The sequence below is a fragment of the Chinchilla lanigera genome, unplaced genomic scaffold (assembly GCF_000276665.1).
Source record: "Chinchilla lanigera isolate Chin_1 unplaced genomic scaffold, ChiLan1.0 scaffold00002, whole genome shotgun sequence".
Taxonomy (NCBI): Eukaryota; Metazoa; Chordata; class Mammalia; order Rodentia; family Chinchillidae; genus Chinchilla; species Chinchilla lanigera.
In genome coordinates this window covers 54,654,210-54,675,125 of record NW_004955403.1, presented here as the reverse complement: position 1 = coordinate 54,675,125, position 20,916 = coordinate 54,654,210, and the positions used below count along the sequence as shown (strand labels likewise).

At 42.1% G+C, this 20,916-nt stretch overlaps 1 long non-coding RNA gene across 2 annotated transcripts; it reads right to left on the bottom strand.

Annotated features, from left to right (window-relative positions):
- Window positions 1-1,844: 1,844 nt before the first annotated feature.
- LOC102011940 lies at window positions 1,845-6,408 on the bottom strand. Of its 2 annotated transcripts, XR_001234183.1 has the most exons (5): window positions 6,244-6,408; window positions 5,847-5,931; window positions 4,776-4,857; window positions 3,391-4,168; window positions 1,845-2,198 (listed from the first exon to the last, which is right to left on the bottom strand). It is a non-coding gene; the product is annotated as an uncharacterized LOC102011940 (long non-coding RNA). The 2 variants fall into 2 exon arrangements; XR_001234182.1 differs by lacking the exon at window positions 1,845-2,198 and having other exon boundaries at window positions 3,312-4,168; window positions 4,781-4,857.
- Window positions 6,409-20,916: the final 14,508 nt, after the last annotated feature.

Sequence of the window (20,916 nt, the reverse complement as noted above, 5' to 3'; positions counted from 1 at the left end):
TGCTCCTCGTCCAGACGTCTACCCTGCCCTAAATGATACACCACCACGTCTGAAATTCAGTGCTCCCTGGGTGATGACGAGTCAGTCCTCTGTGCTTAAGGAAAGTCACCGTTCCACAGGAGGGCACAGTCTGTTCATTCGTGATGATTAATGGTCATTAACCTTTGATCCGACACACATTAACCCCCTGTTTGGAGCCAACTGCTCCTCCTCAGACGAATGAATCCTCAGACAGCCAAGTGGCAGCGTGAAGGGCTCAGGAACCACTGGCACATGGCAGTGAGGGATGCTGCTGCTCCCTCCCACGGCCGGTTTCCCTCTTCTGATTTACCAAGGTGGAGCGGCATCTCCTGGGGAGGAAGCAGGATCCTATGTATCTGCACTGCCAGTGCCCTCAGCACTAGTGTGAGACAACAGAGGGCGAGGATGTCAGCAAGTGACAGCTGCTTATGACAGCCTCTTCCTCCATGTGAAGAAGGCACTGTAAAAAGGCCTCATCCATGATCCAGAGGAGAAACTGAGGACTCTGCAGTGCCATGACTGCTGTCAGCTCAGCCCACCCAGAGTGCTCTCACCTCAGGGAGATGGCCTCAAAAGTAAAGAAAATCCTGTTTCCCCTTGCACACCAGCCGTCATGTTCTGAAGACAATGGAGCCAGGAGAGATGCAAGTTTCTGTCCTGCAAAGAGGCTGCTGCTCCTAATGTGGGGCAGAATACTAGAGATGTATTGTATTACATGCAGGGTTTAAAGATGAGTCAGGCTAGTATTCCTCAAAATGGCACAGGAAGAGAAAAGTAATGGCGTCAGTACAAAATACACAAAGTGGCGTCAGTACAAAATGGTGTAGTTACAAGCTGGAAGACTTGGAGTCTAAGGCCAGCATTGGAGGAGGTATCAGCTAACGTGAGCTTGATTGCAAGGCAGTAACAAGCATCCCTAAATCTCTGGAGCTGAAACCACAAATATTTCTCACTCACATGGATTACCCACCTTGGGTTGGCTGAGGGGCCCATAACCATCCCTAACAATCATAGATCAGAAAATCCTTTATGATCTTCTCAATTGTCTGGAGAGAAAGGAGACCACAGAAAATTTATAAGTGTAGCCACTGGAGCCTCTCACAAATCCCTGAGGAGACCCCCAAGACATAAACGGACACTGCAGCATGTGGGGCAGGAGGAGGAGGATCTGGATGATCACGGTTCACAGCATTCCTTTTACCCTCACAGACCAGTTCTTTCATAATCACTAGATGAAGTGTTTGCATGGTAGTAGCCATAGGACAGGTCCTCAGAAAGACTTAAGGATTTCCAAGGAGCCCTAAATTACAGTGTGTATGGTAGCTGTGATACACCAGAGCAGCTGTGAGCCCTTGCGCTATGTGAGAGGGAGCAGAGCTGACCTAGCCCAAGAGGCAAAGATAAATGGCTACACCTAAACCTCCCTGAGCACTGATATTAAAATGAGTTGTCTGCCACCTGGCTGTAGCTCACCCTCAGATCCCTCCTGTAAAACTGTAGAGTGTGAGTGGGGCTTGAGGCTCAGTCTCTAACATCACTAAGAAAAAGAAAGAAAATATGATTGCTTCCAGCTGCCCCTCTGACCTCAGAAGTGAAATTCGCAAGAGCACCTCTCTAACTCCTGCACCCGAACTGCACCATCCCAGGCAACAGCTCCAAACCTACAAACACCGAGGAAACAGTGTTTTCTGGATATGACAGCTTGTGCTCAAAAGGCTTCTCATCTGCAAACAAGAATCCCTGTGCCTTCTTCACAGCCCTTGAGAGTCCTGTAGTCGCCTACTACACAGCCCAACAGCATGCAGTGGGTGCTCACTAAATGCACCTTCCCATACCTCCCCCGTTCAGTTTGTCAGTGAGGTCCACTAAGAACGCTGAACTTGGAGTGCTCAGTGATTGACTCTTCCCTCTGGACTTTACTTAAGATCTTAGGATTAAACCGAGTTCCCATCGAGTTGGCTCTTGGAAGCAAAGTACTGGTGCTGCCTCATTAGTAAGTAAACCAACCCAGACTTTGGCAAGAAGCAGGCTCTTTGCTCCCATCATAAAAATGGCTCAGAGGGGTGAGTTGTAGGTGTAAGTGCCAAAGTGCTGACAGGTTCCCACAGAACCCATAGCCAAGGCAGCCAAACAATGCTCAGAGATGTGATGTTGCTTCCTGAGGATCCTGAAAAATCCTGTGGAAAGAAAATAAATGGAACTTAGCTCTGCCTAAGCACTGCCGCATTTGTGAGCTGCTTTTCTTGATAAGGAAGTGTGCAGAGCAGTGTGAACGCTGTTGGCCAGAGGCCAGGAAACACCATGAAAACTTGGAAGAAAGCCCAGAACTTGCATCTAAAGAAGCAAGGGCAAGTTTTGCAGCCTACTGCAAGCCCCAAGCTGTCATTCTGGGGATTTATGAGGTGGGGGTTCTGAAGATGATCTCCTGAATCCTCATCAAAAGGGTGTGTGCACCTGTGTTTTCCCCTGAATTCCATCTCTCTCATCAGATTTCAAAATGATCCAGGATGCAAAGCCAAGCAGGAGAAGAGAGGACAAAGCGGGAAAACGGAATTCAAAGCTTTGGTAAAATCCACAAGTGTGAATCTCATTTTCTGGTGCATTTCATTATGGTTTTAGAGTAACTGGCCTTCTGTGGTTTGAAATGACTAACAATTCTCTGGCCACTTACATTTTTGCCTCAAATTCACTTGTTTATCACTCTAAATCAAGACAACGGTTTTCCCACTTCTTTCTGTCTGCATTGATCACCATGGAGGGACCAAAGTGACACCCAGGGACAGAGCTCCAGAACTATACCATCCTGGGCCACTGTGCAGTTACCCATCTGGCATTTCAAATGAATGCCACCCTGGTCACAGACCAATCCTCATGTAACCAAGCAGGGCTACCTGATTGCATAAAAATCACCCACACTTATACTTATTTTCTCCTTGTGCGTATTAAATTTTTTAGTCAGATCACTAATGGTTATTTCCAACCTTAATCTCCTTCTTGATTTCATGCCCGAGAAAGACATTACTTTAGTACAACACTTATAGAATGACTTTTGTGTACCACATATATCCCATAATTAGGCATTGTATACTTTAAAAAACCTTGGTCACTGGGGAATTTTCATCTGAAAAACATGATGGAGGGTTCCCAAACCATGTGTAAGACTGAATATACCTGAAGGGACAGACGTGTGCACGCTCTCAGGGTATAACTGAAACTGACAATTCTATGCCCTGCTGACTGCAGAGACCATAAACACAGCCAGGACCATAAGAGAAGGAAGAAGAGTTCATTTTTTTACTCAAGTAAGGAGCACACTGGGGTAAAAGCAAGCACGGGGTAAACTGACCCATTCGTTTAGGAAAGACTCACCCAGCACCACAGTAGAAGAAACAGGCTCATTCCTAAGCTGCTCAGAGGGAGGTCATGACTCCATACACATTGCCTGTTCACAAGAAGAGGATAAGAAGGCCTGCTCTGAGGTGGAGAATTTAGTATTATAATGAATAAAGTCTGTTCTAGAATATTCCAGGAATGAGTCAGGCTGACTCAGCATTTCTGACAGATTCCTTGTAAATTCCTCTGGAGGGCTTATCTACAACAAAATGCAACTTTGACGGAACATTCAGTCATCTCAAAGAGCAGCACGCCCTCTGCACATAGAAGCACCCATCACCTCCCCTAAAGGTACCAACCCAGCACATACAAAGGAGTATGAGAGCTGAGACATACTCCAAGGATGACATTGTGAAATAGATACTTGATCTCCACCCATTTCCAGTCACATGGCTTCTAAAACCCTAGGGCCCTCCACAGCAAGAATCGCATATTTTGCACAGGAGTGAAACAAGCAGACTGTGTTGTCCGGGCCTGGGGTTGTTGGGATGACTCAGGCAAGGACCTGGCCACCTGGCAGGACCAAGGCAGAACATTCATCCCTTCTGCAACTTCCAGGTTCCCCCAAGAAAGGGGACTCAAAGGGCTTCCAGGTACATGAATATTTGCATCTGGAAGAAGGCACTAAAGTCCCCAGCATCTCTCCATCTGGCTGTTGTTCCTCTGCGTCCACTGAAAATCCTCTATAACTGAGGAGCAGAAGTCAGCAAGGTCAGCTCTCAGGGTCCACAGTTTCCTCCTTTGATTCAACCAGCTGCACATTGAAAATATTTGAAAAAAAAATACATCTGTACTGAAAATAAGCAGACTTTATTTTTGCTATTATTCCCTTAACAGTTCAATATACTGATTGTTTATATAGCTTTGGTGTTGTTAGGTATTATAAGAAATCTAGAGATGATTTAAAGCTTATGAGAGGAGGAGCGCAGGTCATATGCAAATTCTACATCACTTTATATGAGGGACTTGAGCTTTTGCAGATTTTGAAATCCACGGGAGGTCCTGAAATAAACCCCTGTGAATGCTAACAGAGGGCTATAAAACATTTCTCTGAGTTCTGTGAACCTCTCAGACAAATGAACTTAACCCAAGCAGGCCATCCTGGAGACCCCCAGTTGATAGCTCATCAATCAGAAAAGTGGGTGACAACTTAGATTGTGTGGCTGGAATCTGAAGTTGGGGACAGAGCTTCAACCTTGGCAGTTGATGTAACCTCCAGGTAGGAGGCAGTGTCGGAAGGGAATGGAACTAGAGAAGCCTAGCTGGGCACCCAGGAAAGCCGCTGGTGTTTACAAAGGAAAACCCCCTTGTTGGTGTTAGAAGCACAGTGTGGAAGGCTGTGAGCCCAGAGGGTTTCCTACCTGACCTGTCACTCTGTCCTGTCCTCGGCAGCACTCCAGTGTTCAGTATCCATCCCCAGCAGCCGTTGGTGTCTGCAACAAACTGCACTGAATGTCAGGCTTCAGTGAAATAATCTCAAAAGCAGCTTTGTGACAGACCTGGTGCCCTGAGTCACCTTGTTTTCAGACCCATCTCCACCCATTGCCAGGATAACTTTCCCCAAACGTCAGTCACGCTGTGTCGTTTTCAGCCTAAACCCTGACCACAAGTCCTCATGCCCACCAGTACTGAAATTTGAGTTTCTATTAACTGCCCACACCCTCAGCCCCGCTGAATGAGCCAGGTGGACCTGTGACCCTCTGGTGCTCCTCTTGGATTTTCAGGACACCAACGCTGTAGGGATCTAGGACAGTGGCGCCTCCCACAGTGTTCTTTCCTAAAGCACCTGCTTGTGCTGCCATTGTAGGAAAGGATCACACATCCCTCTTCCCCTCTTCCATTCCACCCTCACTAAGAGACAGTGACTTCACAGCATATCCCCAGCATATGAGTGGCCTCACAGACACTGTCGCCTGTAGATAACTGGGAGGACAGGGCCTTTGTGCAGCTCCTTGACCTTCTGTGAGAAGAGGATCACGGAGGGACTGCTGCTTTCTGGGATCTCAGGGACTCCACATGCACCCAGGTGAGTGACGACATCCTGTGCGTGCAACCCAGACAGAAGCTGACCTCTCAGTGAAACACTGTCTCACACCCACCAGGGGCTCCTAAGGACTGTTCCTATAAAGTCAGGAGGGAACTCATTGGTCTACCATTTTACCTTAGAATCCAAGACTTTGCTAATTTAGAAAATATTCAGTATCCTTTCCTGCCCAAATTTCAGCAATAGCTTATTGGGTGTTTAACAGATGATGGATACTGATTTAAGTATTTTTCTAACAGTTTGTTTAATATTCACAAGAAATATTACGATTACCATCCCCTTTTTATAACTGAGAACACCAAGGGATGGAGAAGTCAAATAAGTCTTCTAGTACGGCACACTGTCTTTGACGCCTTTCCCTCGCCCAGACACAATACCCCACACTCACAATTTACGGAAGGAGAAGGTCACGTTGGGTCCCTGTTTAGAAGTTTCAGTCGTGTTCAGCAGGCGTAAGCAGCACAGGGAAGGGCCTGGAGGAGGAGAGCGCTGAGGTCATAGCACCCAAGAAGCAGGGTCAGGGGCAGAGCGGGACGGGACAGCACCCATCCGCTCACACCCAGGAGCAGGCCCTGCCTCCTGCCCCAAGTCAGCTAAGGTGTCTCATGGTCGTCCCCTCCCCAAGAATGCCTGTGAGCACGTAAAGCCTTCAGGGACATTCTTGATCCGAACCATGACACGCAGAGCCAGGTAGATAGGGACTCTCGCCTCAGGAGTCCTTCAGCTGGACCACCATGTTATACCAACTTGCTTCTTGCCTTATACATGGAGGAGCTGCCACTTACCTTTGTAGTATTCTGGCCAATTCTTCTTCCACGTGCCCAAAAACTACCATGTAGCTGTGAATTCACTTTCCAAGTAACACAGATTAAGCAATGTCTTAAAAGTTCAAATATGTCAGGCATGATGGTGCATGACCAGCTCCCAGGAGGCTGAGGCAGGAGGATCGCTGTGAGTTTAAGACCAGCCTGGGCTACAAAGTGAGTTCAAGGCCAGCCTGAATGACATAGTGAAACCTTATTTCAAAAAGACTGGAAAAAAAATCCAAATAGGTAATAACATTTGTTGGCTATTTATTATATTCTAGACAAATTCCTAGGAACATTACTGAAATTATCACACCTAATTCCCACAACAGTGTCCAGAACTATGCTTTTTCCCCCTTATTTCAGAAGTCATATACCCTATTCTTTACTTTATATGCTTTTATATAAATTTGCTGGGTTCCTCTTTGCAAATGATGAAATGTTCACTGAAAATATCATCAAAGTTATCTTGCATAATTTGTTTTAATAATAAGCCCTAGATTTTTTATTCAATTATAGATCAAAGTATAGAGACATCTTTTAAAAATGGAAAAAAAAATCTATCTTAAAATATGTTAAGAAAAACGCACTTTGCAGAGACCAAAAGGAGAAAAAGAAGCATATTCAATAAAAGTAAGCAATCAACTAGTAAAGATAGGAAATTAATTCAAACTTCTATAACATGTGAAGGTTTTGGTAAACATCTGAAAAAGCTGTAAGGAAGATTTGAACTAAAACATCAATTTTGACTAAATTCTTGACAATCAAAGTTAGTTTGAACTAAAGAACATAATTCTTATTTTTCTCTGCATCTACAACATAGCGGGTTCTCAAAAGCATCTTCTGGTGGGGTTTTGTCCATCTGTCATCCAGTACAAGTGAAACCAGATTGCCCCCCTTGGATTTGGAAGCACACTGGCTCACTCCCTCTGCGCTGAGAGCATGGCTCCAAATCAACACAACAGCACCCTGAACCCACAAGCTAGTGGGGGCAAACCCTAGGGCATCAAAAGAGGGAAAGATGTAAGACTGGAGGGATCCTGAAGAAAAATCTCACCCAGCACATACTCCAGGAGCTCTAATCCAACCAGAAACTGAGCTCCCAAAAGCCACATGGGAAGCCCAGTGCATGAATCCCCCTCTGCTCACGAGGAGGACCTTCAGCCACCCCAGAAAACCACCGCACAGCAGCACTGAGAGCTTCCCACATCCAGAGCAGTGGCCCTGTCTCCCTGGCCTGGTGCTCCTCACAAGGAGAGCTGAGACTATAACAATTTGAGTTCAGGAAATGAGCCCTACACCCAGGCTCTGGCAGAATCACAAAGGAGGCAATTAAAGTCACCGGGGCTTTGCACCCGCCCTCCTGTCTCAGGCAGGGCTGAGGTGGTTCACTTGACTTCACAGAAGCCCAGTCACCTGCCACCAACCCTTCTCACTGTCTCCTAATAATGAGCTCCTGTGAGACTCGCGTCCGATTAGGCAAGCCCTGCCTTCAACCGCCTCTTTAAAGACTCCCTCAGGCTTCCAGAGCAGTTTTGTTCAACTCTTATTTGAAGCCTCATCCCTCCAGCAGCTCATTTTCCCCAGGTCTCCTGAGTGGCCCCTGCAGGCAGATTTCATCATCAATGAAACGCGCACCGATCAACAATTCTGTGCCGATGACAAAACCTAAATGCATCTGATGTGCGGTGGACACGGAGGAGGCAGAGCAGCTTGAGAAAGGGCAGAGTTTTCAGCAGCTGCTACAAAAATAGCACAGCCAATTAAGATTCCAGCTGCAGAGAGACAAAGATACAATCTGGAGCAATAATAACTGTACTGTGGATTTTTAGGAAAACAGATTTGCCGTTTACTCCCCAGCTCCCTGACAAAGTTTCAGACCAGGACTGGCCAACTGGCAACCGCCTTCAGGCTCCCCACCAGTTCCACCAGAATCCCCCCACCCCCACCCCCGGTCCGTGCGGGGCTCAGAAGTCCAAGATGTCTTTTGCTTCCTCTGCAGCTTGGCCGGTCTTCCCCAGAAAGGCAAAAGCGCTGGTTTGCAATAGCTCTCCGGGGAGGAGTCAGCCTTCATGAGGAGAAAACGTGGAGAAAAATTCACATCCATCTACAGCCCAGGGAAGTGTGTGAATACGGAGCTGTTTCAGGTACGCAAACCAATTGCCTGGGAGGAAGCCACCACCAGTCATTGCTTTCTGCACGGTTGAGGATGGAAAGCGAGGGACTTGATTTCCAGGAAGAGCTCGCCTCTTGGCAGGAGGTGTGCACCCCCCTGTGTCAGGAGCTGAGTATGCTGTACCCCTGGGTCAGAAAACCCACCCTTGATAACTACACAGTTATCAGTTCATAAGATAACCAAAGCAACAAATACCAAGCAGACATTTCCTAAGGACACATCATTCAGAGCAAGACTCAGCTCCCCTCCTCTGCTTTCTTAGCCTGTTTCTATGAGGCTCAAGAAGCAAGCTACCAATCATATACTTTTGTAATGCCTATGTCTGTTTATATCTGGTGTTGGGGGTGGAGTCAGAACCCCAAACACCCACCCCATTGATTTCAGGAAGCAAGGCCACAGGGCCTTCCTCAGGGACGGTATCACTTTCCAGTGACCTTTGCATTTCCTTTTAATTTTCTTCTATTTCTTGCTTAAAACATCTCTTGTTTGGAGTCTCTTGTTCAAAACAACCACCTTTTAAATTTTTATTCACCAATCCTCAAGTTGGAGTTACTTTATATGCATCTTGCTACAAACTTCCCCCACTTCTCACACTCGGCATTTGGTGAATTTTAACTGCTGAAATCCCCATTCGAATCTGAGAATATTTGTGACACGGACATCTTTGGCTTCCTCCATCTCCTCCTTTGCTGTGGTCCATGGGACACTTCCGGCCGCCCACACAGGTTGGACACAGTCTCTGTCACCTCATTAGTCTACTCATTCCACCTGTGAAAACCCCAGTGGTCTTGTGTGTCTCTTTGTTACTTTTGGTATTGTGTTGGTTGGCTACACTTAAGTACTTCGGTGTGTGTTCTTCACTTGTGTCCACACATGCACATAAGCTTTTTTGGCGATCTACACTTCTGTGTAATTTCTGTAGAGGTGTGCACTCACTCACACTTACTGTAATTTTCAGCACAGTGCTTCACTCACAAGGGGCACTCAAGAGGGCTCCGAGCAGCACTGGAAGGTCTTGCCTGCTATTGGCCCAGGAGCAGCTTGAGCCCTTGCCTGATCACCACTGAGCATGCAACTACCCTGCAGCTGGTGTGCCTCACTCTGCTTCATGCTAAGATCGTTGTGAGGTACCTGTGGTTCTAGGTAGCGGCAAGAAAGTGGACTCTGAGACCTCCTCAAATCTCTTCCAAAATGAATGGCCTAGTTCTGACTTTCTTTATTGATGTATTTGTATTTTGCAAGTCAAGAAATTTAGATCCAAAACGGATGCAAATGAGTTCCCCAGGACTCTGCAAGTGGTGTCAGAGGAAGTGTGGAAATTCAAGATTTCTCCTTTTCTCCTAATCTTTCTGCTTCCTCCCCGCAGGCTGCCTTAGCAATTATGAGCTAATGGAGAAATGGGATTTGGTTTTAAAAAACACAAAAAGAGGAGGACACCAACCATTCATCAAAGGAGAATAGAAATTGGCACTTTCCTGAAAATACAATTTTTCCCATTAGCCTTGCAAGGATCAGACAAGACAGCTGATGTGTGTGAGAGCAGGCACCTCTATAGCAGATGCATAAATTGAAGCTATCCCTGTGGAGAGGAGCCACTGTTTCACAGTATGGGAAAGGATGAATGTAGAAGAATATTAATGGTAGCATTGTTTGTAGTATCAAAAGATTAGAAACTACTTAAGTATATTCCAATAAGGGAGGACTAAAAAGAGTGGAAGAATTTGACTGCATGGAATATTGCATAACCTGTAAAGCATATTGACAGATGAAAGCTCTCAAAGCCTTAGCGAAAAATGAAAAGTAAGTGTGTCCTCTTCTTACCAGAGAATATCTCCAGAAGTAGGTGGGATGGAAAACAGGGTACCAAGAAACAGCTAACTTGGGTTGGCAGTTGAGAAGGAAATGGCAGTAAATAGAAAATTACTTTGCATTTATTTTGTAACTCTTTCATTTTTTACCGTGACTGAATATTAACTGTCTAAAAGCTAAACATCCACTATAGGTAGTAGTAAGTCCAATTATAAATGATTAAGGAGTTAATTTAAAACTTGCTGTGTTGTGAATGTGTTAATGTTATTGTTTTATATCATAGGAAATGGCACCATTGAGAAGCTAGTTGTCAATTGCATATACATAGAAAGTCTTTTATTGCTGATTTCTTACTTTTTCTTATGCCATCTCCTACTGTTTAGTTTTGTCCTTTCTAATACCTTCTCTCAGTCTAAAATCAACACACCTATCAAAATTGATACATACATGATACCATAGGTATTCTGTTAAACTGTCTCCTAAATACTTATTAAAGGACAAATGGGTAAAGACAATGTGGCATCTACAAGTAATGTAATATTTTTAGATCAAAAGAAACATTCAAGATTTCTTCTAACATCCATGAATCTACTTTGACAGTCTTCTCTGACATATGTTATACCATAAATATTCTTGCAAATTATCTCAAAATATTTTTGAGGATGAAAATCTGTATGTGTAGCTATAGTATATCCATGAACATTTGGAGATCTGAATTTTTTCTTCTTTTATGGCTGAATGATAGTCTACGATACATACATTCTGTGTGATACCTATGGATGGTTATTTAGTTGTGTACCAAATCTTAGCTTGTGAATTTTGCTATAATGACCATGTGAGTGCAGATATATGTTTGCGAATTTGATTTCAGTCTTTCTGGTACATTATAGAAGACTCCAGGCTAAGTGAAAAAATTAGAGAAAGACAAATAGTTCCTCATTTTACTGATATGAGAAATGTGAGATGGTCAAACTCACAAAGACAGAGCAGAATGGTAACTGCCAGGGGCTGGGGGAAAAGGGACAACTACAAAACCAGTTACATAAAATGAGCACTTTTCGACACGCGCTGTGTGACCACGTGCCACAGAGAACAGTGCTGTTCTGTGCACTTCCCGGAGTGTGGAGAGAGTGAGGCTCATGAAGTGTCCTTACCACAGTTTTTTAAAATAAACAAAATAAAGAGCATATTGAGAGTGAACAAGTTTGAGAGAGCCCTGCACACAAAGACTGACCTACATGGCCGCTGCACTTTTGTTTCCAAGAAACACGTGCTTGAAAGATCACCGGAATACTCTGAAGCTAGAATATGCAGGAGAAATTAGAATTTACGTAGCACACAAAGTATGTATCTACAAGTATCCTTCAGTAACAGTACACCCACTGATAGGCATCCATTGCAACTTTCAAGCTATCGATTCAAATTAGAGAAATTATTTTCAGTGCTTAAAATATGCAAATGTATATTTAAAACTAGGAGGTGCTATGTCAAAGTAAAATGGGTATGGAGTTATAACGTTATCACATATCTACAGGGAAATTGCCAAAGAATGAGTCATTTCAGCATATGAAAAGACTGGGCTTGTTTATTTGTGTGTGATATTTTGGTGAAAAGAAATGACCATCCAAGGGGAAAAAAGTCCATGTTTGCTGGTTAAAGGCTGTGCTGCACTGACAAAAGCAGATCATTGCTGCACAAATAACCTTTCTTTTTGTGTCTAGGTGACTATTCTTTTAGGCACTGTTAGACATGCATTTCTGAGAAATAGAGTGTTTGCCTGAACCCTCTTGAAAACAAATAGAAGTGCATCATAAACAAATAGAAAAATATCTCGTAATGTGACTATGACAACTAAAAACCCATTACTGTAAAAAGATAAATCTATAAGGTCCATAATGCACTCGTCCTCCACAAGAACTAATGTTTCATGACTAGAAAGCTGAATGCTGATGACTTCCTTCCCAATTCCTTCATAATTGTTACTAAATAATTAAGATTTACTAAGTAATTGTTCCAGAAATCAATACTCTCCTTAGCTTAAAGCATAGAACTGCAGAAGATTACATTCAGGGAGCCTCAGGCAATTTGTCTTTGTGAAGAGGCAGACATAAAACATTATGTATTAAATAAGATGGAAAATGATAAGTCTGGTTTCAGCGCTTCAAAATCTATCGGAATTAGAAGTTAACTCACTTATTGAGCACATTTTCTTAAATCCTTTGTCTCTTAAAATTCTCATGAGAGACCATCCATTTGGTTTAGAGATTCAGAAAGCTCAGGAAACATAACCAGAACCACACAGCTGTTAGCAATATCAGCCAGAAAACAAGTGATCAGGAGCATGGAAATAGGGGAGTGAAGAGTATGCAGGAAGACGACACGTTTTCAGGGTGAATGAGAAGAAGGTGAAAAGGGAACATTTCTGCGCAGGGGAGGAGACACTAACAGAATGTGCAAGGAGAATCAAAAGGAAGTTTTCTGAAACAATAGTCACGGTCCTTCCACGGTTTGGAATCAAATTGGTAAGATCTGAAAATAAAAAGGAAGACATTGCTTCTGTAATAACTGTACAGAACAGAATTTAGAACCCATTATTAAAAAATGAAAAAATTAAATTAAGCCATGAGGAATACCTGCAATCCTGCTCAATCACTGAAGAGATATTAAATTGACTCTGTATCTGCTCAGCACACGTCTGAGAAATGATACGTTACTTTCAACCTTGTCAAGGGGCACAACCAGATTTGTTGAAATAGAAAAATGTGGCTGGGTCACATCATCTGGAATCGTCTGCTGCCTCTTGCAGAGAACAAAAGTGAAGGACTCATAAAAATCAATATTTAGAGAAAATAACTTGGTGAGGCAAATCATACTTTCTAAATAGGAAAAACAGCATCTTAGCTGTCAGTTTATGATGAATTTAAGGAAGACTTTATAAATTATCTCTAATACAATTGGGTATGGTTTTGAAATTGTTTACCACATGAATTATGTATCTGCAAGAAAATAATAAGCAAATCTATCTAAGACACAAAAGAACTGTTGACATCTGCTGATTTGCTGCATGGATGTGAGCTCGATGGCTCTGTCCTGTGTGAGATCCCGTCAATTCAGGAACATAATTCTACTCTAATGGGCCATAGCTCTTTTGCCTAAAATTATAAAACCTTAAACAGCTAGTAATTGGTGTTTGAAACATGATGACACAAGTGTTTTAAGATGGAGAATTAAGAAACAATTTATCTTTCTGTAATTCAGGAAACACGAATTTGTTTAAAAACCTGTGGGTGCTGACAAAAATGGTCACCAAAAATTGAACTAAACTGAGGAGTGCAAAGTTATTCATTTATCAATCTTTTATTTGTACTAGAAACACAGGGAAATTAAAATTTGATTCTTGCCCTCAAGGAACTCACTGCTTAGTGGAATGACATATATAAATAAGCAATTACTGAGTGAGATTCAGACCCAGCCCCAGTGGGGATGAATCTGAAAGACACCATGTGACATGAGTAAGCCAGGCATAAAAAAGCAAACACTACCTGGTTCTCTTCACAGGAGGTTTCTAGTGTGGTGGGGTTCACTCCTTCCCAGGGACTGCAGGGAGAAGTGAATGGGGCTGTTGTTCAATAAATACAGAATTTCAGTTTCAGAAGATAAATAGTTTTGGAGATGGATAGTGGTGATTGTACAGGACTGTGTATGCACAGAGCTGTGAATGTTGACATTACTATACTATTAATATAGTATGCTTATGTACATTAACTTTACTAATTATATATGTAAATTATAACTGCTTATTACCTTGAACTAGAAAACTTTCTCCATATGAGAAGGTACTTTTTAAAAGGAAAATGCTGGCTTTAAAAGTGAAATGCTTAGGGGCTGGGGATTTAGCTCAGCGGCAAAGCACCTGCCTGGCAAGCGCAAGGTCGTGAGTTCGGTTCCCGGTACCGGAGAAAAACCAATAAATAAATAAATAAATAAATAAATAAAAATAAAATAAAAAAATAAAAGTGAAATGCTTATTTGAATTAAAGTGTATTTCATTTACAGATTACCCTCCCTTTTAAAACTGACTTGAAGATAAATTAAGAAACCAAGTACAATACTTTTGCATTTCTATCTAAAATGCACTATGTTTTAAAAGAAATTTTATATATGAATATGCTTAACACATACAGTTGTATGCATATATAATGGCGCACATATAGCACAATATATAGTGGAATCTTCATATATAATTATAATAAGTAATGTTCAAATTTTTTTTTTTTTTTGTACTGGGAATCAAACTCAAGACCTCGTGCTTGCCAGGCAGGTGCTGAAATAAAACTAGGGAATATAAAATAAAACAGATCATGTGAGGTAAAAGTTTCTCAATACCCAGAGTAAACACCTAACTTTTTCTCAGAGGAGGGCTGGGGCAGACCTTTCAGTTGAAGTCAACCCCTCCAGGGTGCACTGGCCAAATGGCAACTCACTTGTTACTTAGAAGAGATCAGAAAATGACCTACTGTTCTCTCGGATGAGTTAAATTAGATGGAAACTTGGGCAAAGAAAGGAAAGAAAGAAGAGAGAAAAGGAGAGAAGATAGAGAAAAACAGACATCTGTGGGAATATGGACTACTGACAGTCTTCAAAACTCTTATTCCCGTTAGTAGCAATGGGGGTACCAGTGTAATCATCAAGCTCAACTTCATCATAGCACAGGAAATTAACCAGAGGCTTGAAACAATGAGCATTTACTACAGAAAACTGCCACCATCTCTATAAGAAGGGGGCATTTTGGTGTCATTTTTACTCAACCTAAACTATTGTCCTTTTTTAGCACATGATAACCAAGGAAAAGAACAGCCTACCATCATGGTGAGAATCAGTAGCATAAAGTCATTGGAAGTTAAGATCAAGAATAGAGCTCTTCCAAATCCATATTCTTAAAGATTTGTCATTACTTGATGTCTGAAAGTCCCCCGGACTCCATTCATAAACCATTTCCCATAGGCCAGAGCTTCTCAGTGCAGCCCTTTACCCACAGCTGGTTGTTGAAGAAAACAGTCACAGGCAATTGTCTGAGGTGATATGGGTTAAGGAGAACAAGAAGCTAACCAAAGACATAAAGGAAAAGCTGTGGGATGTGACGAACACAGGAAGCTTTGAAATGACATAATATACTCCTGGATCTAAGAAGCTATGTGAATGGATGCCAAGATGTACATGCTGAGGCCAGAGATGAGAAGCACCATGGTCTCAGTCCTTGATGGATGTGAAGATCTGAACACGCGGGAGGTGAGAGCTAAGACAGAGCTGTGAAATTCACAGAGGATCATCGGAGGCAGGTACAGATGTAAGTACACGGAGCTCCTTGGCAAAGATGGACAGACTTAGGGATTCCAGCATCTAGGAAATAACTCCTTCGTCATTTTTGACCATTAAACTAACTCTTCCTAGAATTTGGGGGCCACACTTGACAAAGAATACAAATCTCTTAGTCACCTTCTTTGCTGCCTGACGAAGCACCTTGACATCCACAGCTTATGGGGGAAGGATTTGTTTTGGCTCACAATTTTAGGAGTTCATGGTCCACTGCCAGCAGTGCACATGCAGAAATACGGTGGAAGGTACAGAAGACTTCTCACTCCAGTTTCAGCAACCAAGAGGCAGAGAGAGGAGGGAGGAGCTGGGAGGGAGAGAGGCCCTTCCAGGTCACGCCCCCACTGACCATGTCCACCCAGGTCCCACGAGCCACCCCTGAGTACAGCATCCCCATGATCAAGCCACCTTCCAAATGCCCCATCTCTGGGGGCATGATAGTTTCAGGCAGTGTCCCAGAACCAAACTGCAGCAACAAACTTTACAGAATTAATGTAGGAAGCCACTGAGCAAACAAAGAGCCAGCACATCTACAATAAACCAAGGAAAAGGGGCGAATCTGAGTTACAGAGTTGAACTATCATTTAAACGTCCAGTGTTTCACAAAACACAGTGAAACAAGCAATGAAACCAGAAGTTTGGCACCTGGAGAAGACTAAAATGATACTCAATAGAAAACACCCTTGAATAAGGTCAAATTAGAAATTGACCAAGAAGAAATCTGATATTAGATTTACCATATCAGAGACTATATGCACTATTAAAAATATATTCAATGAACATAGGAAGACCTGGTCTAATGATCTAAAGCAATGTAAGGCAATGCTATACCACCAAACAAAGGATATCAATAAGCAGACAGAAAGTATTTAAAAACAATCAAGCAAAAGTGTCAATGAACCTGAAGATAAATTGACATTGGTCAATCTGTGGATAGAAATATTGAAGCAAAATGATAAATCCTAGAGACTTGTGGGGCACTGTTAAGCATGCAGTAAAGGCATACTGAGACTTTGCTAAAGATGTCCAAGAAAAAAATGGAGGCAGAAGGAATATTTAAAAAATAATACCCAAATCTTCTTTGAACTTGATAAAAAACATTAATCTACATGTGCAGGATTTGAAGGGACCCACACAATGAATATGTAAGAGTCAAGCTGCTCAAAGTTGAAGAGAGAATAGCTAGGAAACTGACTCATCAGACGTAAGAGAGCCTCAAAATCAAGAGCAGCTTGTCCTCATGAGAATCCCTAGAGGAAATCAGACAGGGTGAGACATGTTCAATGCGCTAAGGGTACAGAGGAGGCACAGGGCAACCCTAAGGTACTATATCCAGTAAAATTTCCCTTCAGAAATGGAAAAACCATGACATTCCCAGAAAAGCATAACAGATCATTTTCTACCAGAAGAATTTCCCTAAGAGAAATTTGCCTAACAGACACATGAAGAAATTAAAAGCACCTGTAAAAGTAAATATATGGGTCAGTGTAAAAGACAGTACAAAGGCATTGTTTTGTTTCTAACACTTCCACTCTCCTGTCTGACTGAAGACAACTGCGTAAATCAGTATTTACATAACTATATTCATAGGCATGAAGTGTAGGGATATAGAACAATAATACCACAGACAAAGAGCAAGGAAATGGAGATCTACGTAGCAAAACTTAGTATAATATTGAATTAGGTTGTTACTAATTCAACAGATTGTCATAAATTAGTATGCTAATTATACTCCCAAGGGAAACCATTAAGATCATTTCTTACAAAACAGTAGAGCAGGAGAAAGGACATGGAATTAAAATGATACATTAGTATATTTATATAACACAAAAGAAGGCAATAAAGGAGAAATAGTAGATAAAAAAGACATCCATCGTGTAGAAAAACATAGCAAAAAGGCAGATGTAAATTTTGCCATATCATTAATTACATCAGTGTAAAGAGACGACATTTCAATCAAAAGATTAAGCTGGAAACTTGATTTGACAATACACAGTACAACTAGCTGCTTTCCATAAGAGAAACCATTCGAAGGCAGAAATAGATGGAAGAGTAAAAAGTTCAGAAAATATGTACATAAAATCAATAACCAAAAGAGGGCCACAGTGGCTATCAAGACTTGCTAAAAGATAGAAAGAAAGACTGAAAGTAGTACTTTATTAAGGTAAAACATTCAACTCATCAAAAAGAAATAAAAATTATAAACATATATGCAACCACTCACTAAACAACATGGCTCTAGAAAAAACCCTTACATTTATGATCAACTATTAAAAATGAGTGTCAAATCCTGAATGAGACCTTAAAACATTATAGCCAGGTGAAATAACCCACACACAGAGGACCTGTATTATGTCGCCCCACTTGTTTGAAATGCCTACAGTAAGCATATCCATACAGAGTAAAAGTAGATTAACAATTACCACGCTAGTGAGTACAAGGTTCCCTTTGGAGTTCATGTAAATGTTCTGAAATTAAGGAGAAGTGATCACTGAAGTCTTTGTGAGCACCCTAAGAAGCACTGCATTGTAATCATGTATCAAGCCATCATGTGGTACCCCATAAGAACTTACAATTATTTGTCAATGAAAATAAAATTTAAAAATAAAGGATGCACACCTGCATATACACTAGGTGAAAAGGTTTTAGGAAAAGTAATTACTGTCCTGTCTTGGAATATATTCTAATCCATCTTGAACTTGTCTGTTGATATAAAACAAATGATAGAAATAATAGTAATTTCCAGGCCTTTATTAAAATGAGAAGTACTCTTCTGGATCTTTCTTGGCTCTCTAAATGAGTCAAAGCTTTAACAAAATTTTAAGTTTCACAGTCAATATATTTTCCTAATATTCTTAATTCCCCATATCCCTTCATGCATTACCTTAACAAAAGTAAAGAAAACACTTTGCCCAACAAATTTTCCTACTTTTAAAATGTTAGTTCTTTTATTCATTCACTCATTTTTACCAGTGCAGTCCTATTGTGAATAACCACCCAACAGCTCCTCCTTGGTGGTTACAAGCCTCTTCACTGTCACCATGTGAGGCAAAGAGATGCTCTTCTGCGCTCCACGCCTGAAAACGGACTCTCTTCCTCCTCACCTAGCTTCAGGGTAGAATGAAGATACTTTAGCAGAGAAGGGCCCACGCTGGACTCTCTTAGGGTGCCGGCAAATCACTGCATATGATGGAAATAAGCTGACCCAATAGGGCGTCAGGGAGCTCTCCCCACCCCACCACCCCTCTCAACCCCGTCACCCCTACTCCTTCTCCACTACTGAGCTTCCTGTCATAGAACTTCTGACCCTAGCGCCTCCTGCGGCACTTCCCAGGAAGTCCATCCTCTACACCCGCAACTGCCCTTCCGAGTCTGACCTACGTCCTGCGGCACCCTGGGGGCTTCCTCCTGCTTCTACCAACACTCAAGTCTCCCCTTCCCGTGTTGTACAACTTTTATTCGGAATCAAGTGTGGAGCTACATTTATTTTGGCAAAACACCACTGTTGTTTCCCATATATGTATGTAGGATTCTAAACCTGTCAGCTCCTCTTCCTCAGGGTATCACCTCTGGAGTAGCTACTGAACTGAGACCCCCTGAGGACAGAGTCTTATCTTACCTGACTGTGATTACCAAGGACAAGTCTGTAAGACCAGGGCCCCCACTCTGGGAGACTGTCTTTGCGGTGTTATTTTATGAGCCAGCGCAGGTCGCACACACCCCCTTTCCTCGTGGCAGTCATTGGTCCCAGGACACCAAGGTCTACCTAGTGGTATATTGGGCTCAGGTTACATTTTAAGATAATATGTAATAATATAATGTTTAAAATATACAAAAGTATGTCACAAATTTAATAAGCTTTTCTACTCCCTAAGAGGTAAAACCTTGTCAAACTTGAGAAAGTTTTAAAGGGCTAAAATAAATGAGGGTCTTTAATATTCTCTTTTATGTATTTTCCCTGATCCTATTCTTTTTCTTTATTTCCCAGAAGTGAAGAAAGGATATCATCCTGAACTAGCATTTATTATGTATGTGCGTTTGCCCATAGTTTTAAATCTTAAATATGTGTGTAATGCATAAGTACCTATCTACATCCCAAATAATATATGTAATCCTATAGTACATAAACTTTTGCAACTTCATACATTCTTAAGCAGTCATTGTTTTTAAACATGTAGCTCTGGTTCATTTATGTTTATTGCTATATGACTCAATTTTATGAATGTGCCCCAATTTTATCTACTTATTACTCTGTTCATGGATTTTTGCTTTGGTTTCTATATTTGCTTTTCTATTTTGCTGTTGCTTTGATTACACAGTTGTTTTTTGTTGTTATAAACACACGGCTGTGGACAATCTTGCCTTATGATGAACTTCCAAGTAGCCCTTCTCTGGGATATGAACCCCAAAACTCCATTAAATGTCAATTACCACTACACCTTGCATTCTGTCTCCTGCATGTTTTAGTTCTCTTCCTAGGTCCACTACTGGCTGCACTAAGTATGACTTTCCTCCTGCCTCCTTTTCCTACGCAGTTTTTTCCCTGCTCCATTAACATTATCTAGAAGACAGAAGCACTCCCTTAGTTGTATTCAGAACAGGAAAAGTCAAGGGGCATCTTACACAAAGGCTTTACTAGACGCTCAGGAATAATTTGTGGAGTACAGTTACAGGCCCTGGGATAAATTTACCTGTTCCACCTCCTCCCCTTCATGAGCAGTCAAGACAGCGTGGTCCCACACATGCTAAGATCACCATTCTCACAATGTGCCGGAGTCTAGCCCATCACCCTCCAGAGTACATAGCCTTCAACTGACCCACAGTAGCCAGAGCTCAGTGCCAATAAAAATGGAAAGATACATGGTTGAACTGAGTAAAAAATTAAGATGTTATTGTACATTTGTGGACATATGTTTGTATACAAGGATACTCTGGCTTTACTAAGGCACAAAAGAGGGTATGTGTAAACTGCCACTACTTGTGATTTAGAACAGGCAAGACTATCCTACAGTGATAGAAGTAAAAAATGCAATTAATATTGCAGGAAGTCTAGGTGATGAGGGGGAGAGACATGGAAGGGCCTTCTCGTGTGTGGAAGTGTTTCCCATCATAATTGGACAGGAGTGTTGAGACAAGCATGGGGTCTGAAATTCTATCTCATTGTGAAATGAGAGACAAAGAGCCTCCTCCATGAATGTAGTTCTAAGTCTCCAGTTTTTTCAGCCCATTCCACAACCTAGGCTCTCTCATGTGCACTCTTGGTCTTCAGAAACAGACACAGGTCTTGTCCTGCA